The sequence below is a fragment of the Euprymna scolopes genome, chromosome 31 (genome assembly GCF_053919585.1).
Source record: "Euprymna scolopes isolate OS-2025 chromosome 31, ASM5391958v1, whole genome shotgun sequence".
NCBI classification, from domain to species: Eukaryota; Metazoa; Mollusca; class Cephalopoda; order Sepiida; family Sepiolidae; genus Euprymna; species Euprymna scolopes.
Window position 1 is genome coordinate 69,649,469 of NC_136512.1, and position 11,061 is coordinate 69,660,529.

Sequence of the window (11,061 nt, forward strand, 5' to 3'; positions counted from 1 at the left end):
TTTGGGGACGAAGATTTATTTCACACCAAGACAAGAAATCGGATCTATAGTTTTTTTTTATTCACCTTCCAGTTTGTTCACAGAAGAAAGGAAAGTGAATTTGACCTGTGGTTTCTTCTTCTAGGTCTTATTTCTACCACGTCAGCGTTCGTTCCCCATCCCCAGCGAAGGGGAGGAGACAACGGCGAAGCCGTCCGCTCTCGTTCAAGTCGCAACCAAATCTCTTCGATTCAGCTAACCTGATCACATGACTCACACGCAATCCAATCAGCTGATCTTGACTTCCGGTCAACGTGTCTACACTATAACTGGCATTTCTCTCTCTCTCTCTCTCTCTCTCTCTCTCTCTCTCTCTCTCCCTCCCTCTATCCATTCTCTAACATATATATAGAACTAGTATATATATATATATATATATATGTATATATATGTATATATATATATATATTAATGATGGGACGATTCCAATATTTTTCCCGATTCCGATACAATTGCCGATTCCGATTACGATTCTTTATTAATCTCTAAATATGTTATTATAGTTGTTAATTTTTCTCCGATTACCGATTAGTAAAAACATGTTGAATGTGCAGATATTTTTCTAAACGTAAAAATGAACTTGTGAAGGATGATACTTCGATCTTAGTTTTAAAATCAATAAATATTTACTATTTTATCATTATTACCAGCAATGGAATATTTTGCTTTAAAACAAAATCAAACAAAAAGACAATTAAAATATCGTTTTAGAATCGGAAAATAGGCCCAAATTTTTCTGATCCCGATAACGATTCCAGTACTCCCAAATTTACAAAATTTTTCCAATTCTCGATTCCGATTAATCGTCCGAACACACACACACACACACACACACACACACACACACACACACACACACACACACACACACACACACACATATACATATATATATATTAATAAAACATGTTAAAAACACTTTGGAAAAGAGTTAAAAACATATTTAATTTTAAAAAGGAAGCACAAAATAAGTGGATAGTCCTTAACCCGTGGAGTTTCGAAGAAATACTTTCCTTCTCGTCGGAGGGTAGAATTTAGCAAAATGCGGGATCGGATTTTGCTTGAAAAAGTATTTGATGAAACTACAAGTAAGTCATAGAACTTACTTGGTAACAAATAGTGAAGCAGAGAGAACATAGTGAAGAAAAAGGTGATTTCACGTGAATGGATAGTCTGGTGAAGGGTAAAATATCCAATAACGGCAAAATCCAAAAATCCAAAATCCGAAAAAGTTGGTTAAATTTCCATTTCCACATTTCTTTTATATATATATATATATATATGTATATATATATATATATATATATATATATATATATATATATATATATATATATATACATATATATGTGTGTGTGTGTGTGTGTGTGTAAATATATATTTAAGTCAGTCAATTTAGCTCTTAGGCTCAGATCATCATATAATGATTAGATCAATATGACAGACGTTAAGAAGCATCTTACGAATCTATCGACTGGTGTTAATCGTGACACCTTGCACTGATGATTCTCGAAAGGATGAAACACTAGTGTCTGTAGGTATTTAATAATTATTATAAAGTAAATGATTATGTCAGACCCTTTAATAAACTTGTTTCCTATCGTTAAGCACTTTCAGTTGAATTAAAGTCGGTCAATTTAGCTCTTATGGGCAGGTCATCATCATCATCATCATCATCATCATCATCATCATCATCATCATCTGCCCCCATCCCCCATGCTTCCGTTCAGTCTTGAAAGACAAAGGATACCCCTTAGGGGCAGTAGCGCGTGTAATTGTGGGGCAAGGGTTGCTCAATCTGCAACCACACCTCTCCTGAATTGGCACTGTTTGAGTCTAGTGGCAAGGAGAAGACCAGGACGACTGGAAACAATGCCGAGCACATACAGCACCTGAAAGTCTCAAATTGTCACCCATTTAGTACTAAACAGGTTCAACGTTGCTTGACTTCGTTGATCCAGCGGGAACCGGTGTGTCAACGTGATTATGCCGTAGTCATGTGTGTGTATATATATATATATATATATATATATATATATATATATATATATATATATATATATATATATAAATGTAATTCTTGGTTCGTTCAAAGTGAATAAAATCATATTTCTACGTTACCAATTTAATTGAAATTTTCAGAATATTTATCTGTAAAGTGAAGGAATGTTTGCATGTTATTAAAATAAATTAACATCGCAAATTATAAAAAATATATTAAATAAAATAAAAATATTTTTCTTAAATGCAGAACTATGTTCCATTTTATTTCCGGTTTGCAGTCAATTCACGACGATTTGACGATTTCGAATTTCGAATTAAAAATGTAATTCTTGGTTCGTTATCAATAAAACCATATTTGTACATTACCAATTTATTTGAAAGCTTCAGATAGTCTATATGTTATTAAAATAAATTAACATCCCAAATTATAAAAATATATAAAATAAAATAAAAATATTTTTCTTAAATGCGAACCTGTGGTCAAATTTTATTTCCGGTAGAATGCACGTTGGAATGATTTCACTACGATTTGACGATTTCGCATGACAACATTTTCAGTGTTACATCGCTAAGTATAAGGCATCTCCTATTTTTACATTTTTTTATTTCATTTGTTTATCCAAAATTTACATTCATAATTCATTTGTTTATTTCATCCATCAAAAAATAAGTTTTATTTGTTTGTTTTTTTACGGCATCTCGCATTCCAAATTTCCATTTTTTTTTAAATTTAAATTCCAAGATTACATTTTTTTTTGAAATTTAAATTTCAAGTGTTTAGATTAAATCCAAGCCTTCCTAAAATAAATTTGTTTAATTCTTAAAAATATTAATAAATAAAAAATAGCATCCATTTGCTTCGATCGATTTCATTTGTTGTAAAAACTTACAACATTTTTGCCCCCCCCTCATTTTTATTCTTCCTCGCGTGTTATAGGTGATTCTTGGTAAGTTTCTTTCGGTAAATCTGTCTAAATAACTTCATATTTGAACTTATCTCGAATTACAGGATTTAAAAATTATTTTGTTTTTCTTACCACTTTCCGGCAATTTGTGCTAATTCATTTGCTGTTTCTTTTTCTTTTTTGTTTTTTTGCAGTCAATTTTATTTCTACATTTGTTTTTTTACGGCATCTCGCATTCAAAAAATCCATTTTTTTTAAATTTTAATTACAAGTGTTTTGATTAAAGCCAATCCTACCTAAAATAAATTTGTTTAATTCTTAAAAATTGTTTCGATCGAATTCATTTGCTGTAAAAACTTACCGCATTTTTTCTTCCTCACGTGTTTCTTTCCATTTATTCATTTTTATTTTTTTTTTAAATTTTATTCTGATATTCAACAAATTCCTTGGTAAGTTTCTTTTTTTTCCATAAAAATTCATTTGCTGTTTTTTTTTTTGCAGTCAATCTTATTTCTACATTTTTTACGGCATCTCGCATTCCAAAATTCCATTTTTTTAATTTAAATTCCAAGATTATATTTTTTTTTTTAATTTAAATTCCAAGTGTTTTGATTAAAACCAAGCCTACCTAAAATAAATTTGTTTAATTTTTAAAAATATTAATAAATAAAAAATAGCATCCGTTTTTTTCGATCGAATTCATTTGCTGTAAAAACTTACCGTATTTCCCCCCTCCCCTATTTTTTTTCTTCCTCACGTGTTTCAGGAGTTTATTTCCGTTTATTTATTTATTTATTTTTTTTTTTACGAATTATTACTGATTCTGGATATTCAACAAATTCCTTGGTAAATTTCTTTTTTTTTCCATAAAAATTCATTTCCTGTTTTTCTGCAGTCAATCTTATTTCTACATTTTTTTACGGCATCTCCTATTCCAAAATTCCATTTTTTTTAGTTAAATTCCAAGATTACATCCATTACGAATTATTACTGATTCTGGATGGATATTGTTCAACAAATTCCTTGGTAAGTTTCTTTCGGTAAATCTGTCTAAATAACTTCATATTTGAACTTATCTCGAATGATAGGAGTTAAAAATTATTTTGTTTTTCTTACCACTTTCCGGCAGCCCACTTTTTTCCAGATACATTTATACTTATTTGTGCTAACTATAGCATTCATTTTTCCCCATAAAATTAATTTGCTGTTTCCTTTTTTTCCTTTTTTTCTTGCAGTTAATCTTATTTCTACATTTTTCCCCCCATAAATTTTCTTTTTTCAACTTTCACGTGCATTTAGAAATTGTACGATTATACTTTAACAATTCAAATAGTTTTTACACATAAATCCTTCTTTCAACGTTGTCCGACAATATTTATTTCTTACCGTTTTCCGGTGTTTTGTGGGGGCATTACTATATTGCTATTGCAATTATTTCAATTTTTTGCTTCCTGCTTTTTCTACAGATTTTTTAAACGATTTATTAATTATTGTTAAAATTTTATAACATTACAATAAAGATTACATCTTCTTATAAATGATTTTTGCTTTTTGTGTTATGGAAATCAATACCATTTTCTTACTCACGTGCATATAGCGTACGAGTCATCTGTTTACTAAAAAACACTTGTCCTTACATAACGATACAGCTGTTGACTGGCCAAACAATTGATTATATTGCGATATCTATCAAGCATATGTTTTTATTCAGTCTCCTCTTTTTTTCAGATTGCTTAATTAAAAACTTGCAGAAACAAAGAATCAAACTTACTTGGACGCAAACAAAATTACAGAATTACCATAAAAAATTGGCATTACTTGGCCATACAGGCAAATAAATTGAGAAATCACTCAAGCAAATATTTTTTAGACTTCTCTTTCTTCAGATTCCTCAATTAAAAAAAGGCATTAAAACATAAAACAATTTTAAAACTAAATTCATTCTCCAAATCTATTTGGACACAAAGAAAACTACAGAACTACATAGAAAGCTAAATTGGCCTTAATTGACTATACAGCTCAATTACCAATAAGAAAAAAAGGAAAATATAACAAATAAAAAAAATTGCTCCAAATCTATTTTGAAGCAAAGAAAGGATTTTCAGATTCCTCAATTGAAAATAAGCAAAAAAAAAAAAGAAAATATTTCTACAAATCTATTTGTAAGAAAGGAAAATTATTGAACCATATGCAAAAAAGGCCTTACTTGACCATACAGATCTCGACAGATAAATAAATTGAGAAATCAATCAAGCCAATACTTTTTTTCAGACTTCTCTTTTTTTCAGATTCTTCAATTAAAAATAAACAACAAAACACTTTTTTTTAAAATATATTTCTCCAAATCTATTTGGCCGCAAATAAAAAAATTGGCCTTATTTGAACACACATCTGTCGACAGGCCAATACATTGAGAAGTAAATCAAACAAATATCTTTTTCAGATTTCTCTTTTTTCAGATTCCTAAATTAACAATAAGCAAAAAGAAAATTTAGGAAAAAATTATTTCCAAATCTATTTGGATACAAGTACAGAACTACATATAAAATAATTGGCCTTATTTGACGTTACAACTCAATTAAAAATATGCACAAAAGGTAAATTTAAAAAAATATTCCTACACATTGTGCTTATTTGAACATAAGTTCTCAATAGGCTAATTATTTGAGAAAACAATCGAGCAAATATTTTTTCATACTTCTCTTTTTTCAGATTCCTCAAATAAAAATAAGCAAAAAATTACAAAAAAATCATTTCTACAAATCTATTTTGACGCAAACAGGACTACAAACAAAGAAAAAGAAATTGTTCCTTATTGACCGTACAGCTCAATTAACAATAAGCAAAAGAAATAAGAAAAAAAAAGCAAATTAAAACAAAATATTGCTTCAAATGTATTTTGAAGCTATATAAGGGATTTCAGATTCCTTAATTGAAAATAAGCAAAAAAAAAAAAGAAAAATTACAAAAAGTCATTATTTCTACAAATCTATTTTGACACAAGGAAAACTACATGACTACAAACAAAGAAAAAGAAATTGCTCTTAATTGGCCATACAGCTCAATTACCAATAAGCAAAAACAAGAAAAATATAACAAATAAAAAAAAATTGCTCCTAATCTATTTTGAAGCAAAGAAAGGATTTTCAGATTCCTCAATTGAAAATAAGCAAAACAAAAAAAGAAAATATTTCTACAAATCTATTTGTAAGCAAGGAAAATTACTGAACCATATGCAAAAAAAAGGACTTAATTGACCATACTCATTAATCATTTCACCAAACGGAACCACAGCAACGCGTGGCCGGGTACAGCTAGTATATATATATATATATATATATATATATATATATATATATATATATATATACACACACACACACACACACACACACACACACACATACACAGGGTGTCCAAAAAGAAGCTGACTGATTAGGAATTTTAAGTCAAGCAGAAGTACTTCTCTACAATAAAGATCCACTCCTCGGTGGTATAATGACTCACGAAGACTTTGGTGGGGTTAATCTAAATGCTGTAAAAAAAACCCAAAAAGACAACATTTTTTTAAATTTAAAATTCATGAAAGTCATGAATTTCTTTATCTGTCAGCTTTTTTTTTTAAAACACCTTGTATTAGAGATGCACCAATAAGCTAATTGACCGATCACGGATATCCGATTAATCAGCCTTTGATAATTTGCAGATTAACAGGGTTTTCTAATGCCGATTAATTAGCAAATTTTGTTGTCATAAATGATACTTATATTAATTTAATTATATTGAAAACGAAAACAAGTTAACTCCATTGTTGCTTGCGGGTAAAAATACACAGAACGGACATACACCGTATTTTCAAATAACAGTAACCTTCTCTGACTGTGGCTCATTACTTTCCAACACTTTAATCGCTTCCTATCGAATTAACATTATTATTGGTCGTCCGAAAAAACGAGGGTGAACCTGTAAATTCGCCCTCCTTTTGGGGTTTGAGAAGCCATTGGTTTTCAAAAGATTTTAAACAGTTAGCTGTGCTTGGAGTTTATTCAAGTAAAAGTAACACTAGGAAAAGTCATCCAATCTGTAGTGGAATGGGGGGGGGCAAAAATGGATGGTCACATTCATTGCTGCTAAGAGTAACCTTGTTTCCTTCAATAATTACAAGAAACATTCTCAACAGCAGATAGCTATGTCTAAAGATACATTACCTGAAAGTACTTCTTTTAAACTCCTCGGCTTAACGTTTACAGGGAACATGAGTCGGAACAGATACATTGAAAGCATTGCCAAGGCTGCTGCGAAGAAGGTGGGCTCTCTCTACCGTGCTGGAATGCTATTTACGCCTGAAAGTATTCTGTAGTTTTACAAGGCCACCATTCGCCCATGTATGGAGTACTGTTGTCACGTTTGGGCTGGTGCATTTGCTACTATCTCACTCCTGGACAGGGTTCAAAAGAGAGTCGCCAACCTGATAGGTCCTAAACAGTCATCAAAGCTTCAACCTCTGTCCCATCGACATAATGTTGCATCCCTCTGCCTGTTCTACAAATACTTTAATGCTAAATACTCCGACGAATTACAAGCCCTTGTACCTCCTCGACATAAATACTCCCGACAAACCCAACAAGCAGCAAAATCCCACCCCTACATAGTAAAGATTCCTAGATGTAAGGAAACCTTCTACCCTAATAGTTTCTTCGCCAGAACTGCTCGACTTTGGAACTCCCTTCCGAGTTCCTGCTTTCTCAATTGTACTGACATGCAGAAGTTCAAATTTAATGTGAACGGACATCTTGCTGCTGAACTCCCTACATAGTATCCCTGCAACGTATGTCCCCGATAGTAGCCCCCTACATCAAAATGGGACTGTGTCTTGTTTGGGGTGAAAGTGGAATAAAAAAAAAAAAGAAGTGTCCTCTATAGTCTCAGATCTGACCGAATGGTTAATTGTAGGCATAGACCAATTCATACCATCTAAAAAATTCCAACAAAAACCTAACAGCCAGCCATGGTTCTCCCCAGAATGTGCTGCTGCTATCGCGCACAGAAATCACTTTTTCCATAGCTACCAACGAAATAGATGCACTGAGACTAAAGCTGCTTTCAGGACTGCCAGCAACCACTGTAAAAGAGTAATAAAAAATGCAAGAGAGCTATATGCCCAGTCTGTTAAATCCAAGGTAGCTGATCAGCGGCTTGGTTCCCACCAGTTTTGGCAAATAACAAATAGGATCCTGAACAGAAGTGTGCGTTCTATCCCAACCATTATCAATGGACCAGAGGTCATCTCGTCAGCGTCAGACAAGGCCAAACTATTTGCAAAGAACTTTGCAGCTAATTCTACCCTATGCGACGAAGGCCATCAACTCCCCATATTTCCTCCTATAACACAGAACAAGCTAGGTAACATACAAATATCCGTGCATGAGGTCGCCAAGCTAATGAAGAACCTAGATTCCAATAAAGCAACTGGCCCTGATGGCATCCCAATTATAGTGTTAAAAAAGCTTCAACCAGAACTTGCTCCCATACTTACGAAACTATTTAAGCGCTGCCTTAAGGAGAAGTGCTTTCCGACTCCCTGGAAGACCTCATCAGTTTGCCCTGTATTTAAGAATTCAGGTGATAAGTCATCTCTCTCTCAGTACAGACCGATAAGTCTCCTGTGTGTTATGAGTAAGTTGCTGGAATCCATATTAAATAGAGAAATAGTCAACCACCACAGCAGGAATAACCTTCTTAGTGACACACAATATGGTTTCCGCTCTGCAAGATCTACCGCAGATTTGCTGACGGTTATATCCCACAGGATTAGTGAATCTCTTGAAAAAGGCTTCCTTTCTAGGGCAATTGCTCTTGACATATCAAAGGCCTTCGACAAGGTATGGCATAAGGGTCTACTTCACAAGATTTCCAGCTACGGTATAACTGGAAATGTGTTCTCAATCATTAAATCATTTCTCTCCGATAGGCTCATAAGAGTAGTGGTAGATGGACAAAAATCGGAGGCCTGCAATATAAATGCTGGAGTCCCTCAGGGGTCAATCCTGGGCCCAACTCTCTTCCTGATCTACATCAATGACCTCCCTAAACACATACTTAAATCATTCGTTGACATCTATGCTGATGACACGACCATCTACGGCAACACATCAAAGGCTGTAAATGACAAAGTTCTCTCTGATTCTCTCTCCTCTGATCTCGAGCGCGTGGTTCAGTGGGGGAAGATGTGGCTGGTTACCTTTAATGCATCCAAAACCAAACTCCTATCCTGACATCATCAACGCTCTGATCCCCATCTGGCATCAATTATGATGGATGGCTCTCGTCTGGGTGAGACCCCGTGTTTTGACAAGCTTCTGGGTTTGACCTTTACTCCTGATCTGAAATGGAACACGTACATCAAGTCTGTTGCCAAGGTCGCTGGAAAGATGGTGGGATCCTTCTACCGCTCCAGAAGATATCTCACTACTGATGCAATTCTCTATCTATATAAAAGCCAAGCACGTCCAAGGATGGAATACTGTTGCCATATCTGGGCAGGAGCTGCTAAAAACAGCCTATCCTGCCTTGACAGAGTACAAAATAGACTTCATGGCTTAGTGGGGGATGCCCTTTTCTCTACCCTGCAACCTCTCTCCCACAGAAGAGACGTTGCGAGCCTATCCTTGTTTTATCGTTATTTCCATGGCAGGTGCTCGTCTGAACTCCAATCTCTGGTCCCCCCTCGCCAATCTTTCACGAAAAACACCCGTCTAGCTGAATCCACTGTGAAAAATTTCCCCCACTCTATATCTGTGCCTAAATAAAAACGCGGATTCCATGAACAAAGCTTCTTTCTTAGAACTGCACGCCTGTGGAACTCTGTTCCGTCTGCCTGCTTCCCACCGGACTACAACTTGGATGTGTTCAAGTCCAACGTTAACAAATTCCTAATGAACCGCCCCCTTAAGTAAAAACTTCATCAAATCTCCACACTAACGTAATGTACTTGCAATAACCCTTATCCCTGAGTGGCTTCCGAGCCTTGATAAGTGGTGATCATTGTGTAAAAAAAAAAAAAAAAATTTGCGCAATGTTCTGAATGAGTATAAAATCTCCAATAAAATTTGCTTAGTCTTTTGGGATTCAGTTTCATGGTTGCTGATGTCAGGGAATGTGGTTTAAAGTCACTATCATTCTTCACATTACATTCAACTCTCAATGAATGACTCATTATTTTCCAACAGGTTGGGAAGACAGTCATTCCGCCTGAAAAGAATTATCCATCTCGAAATTCAGGCAAAAATAATAACTATCACAATCAAGAAGGATCACTCCTTAATTAGGTGAGGATAGAAAAGATTGAGTATATTATTGGAACAGATACTTCACTTTAGTGTTAATTCTGTTCTTTTCAGAGGAAAGTAAAAAAAAAAGAGAAAAAATGGAAAAGAAAAATGCCCCCCCCCCAACTATTTTAAGGGCGGACATAAAAATTAGCACTGAATTGTATTTGTTTTTAAATCTTATTATGAATTTTCCTAATGTGTGTGTGTGTGTGTGTGTGGCGCGGTTTATCTCAGCCTACAGGAAATTCACGCAGGCAAGTAAGGTACCGAAATGAAGCTTATGACCCAGAGGATGCTTTAGTGATATTTATGTCCATGTTTGGTGTATGGAAATGCAAAAAAAAAAAAAATAAAAAAAAAAAATAAATAAATAAAAAATAGCGATTTACTAAACAACGTTTTATTTACTGGATATTTTTCCGGTACAAGGACTCAAGTTTGCCCAGCTGGGCAAACTTGGGTTCTTGTATTAAAAAAATTAGCGCTGCTTCTGTTTATTTATTTATTTTTTAAATCGTTGCGATTGATTGGTTAATTTGAGTTATGCGAGAAAAATCCCTCATTGTAATAGGTGGCGACCAATAGCGGATATAGATATTGTTCCTGCTCGAATACTTTTTTTTAAAGTTAAATATTTTTTATTCCCTCTCATCGGAAATTCTGGAATACAGGCCCTGCTACTTTATTATAAAATGTTTTAAAAAAAATAGTTTTGCAAATTAGGTGCATATCTTTCTAGTGAGAATTATTTTAAAAGGACATTGAATACTTACTCGTATTAA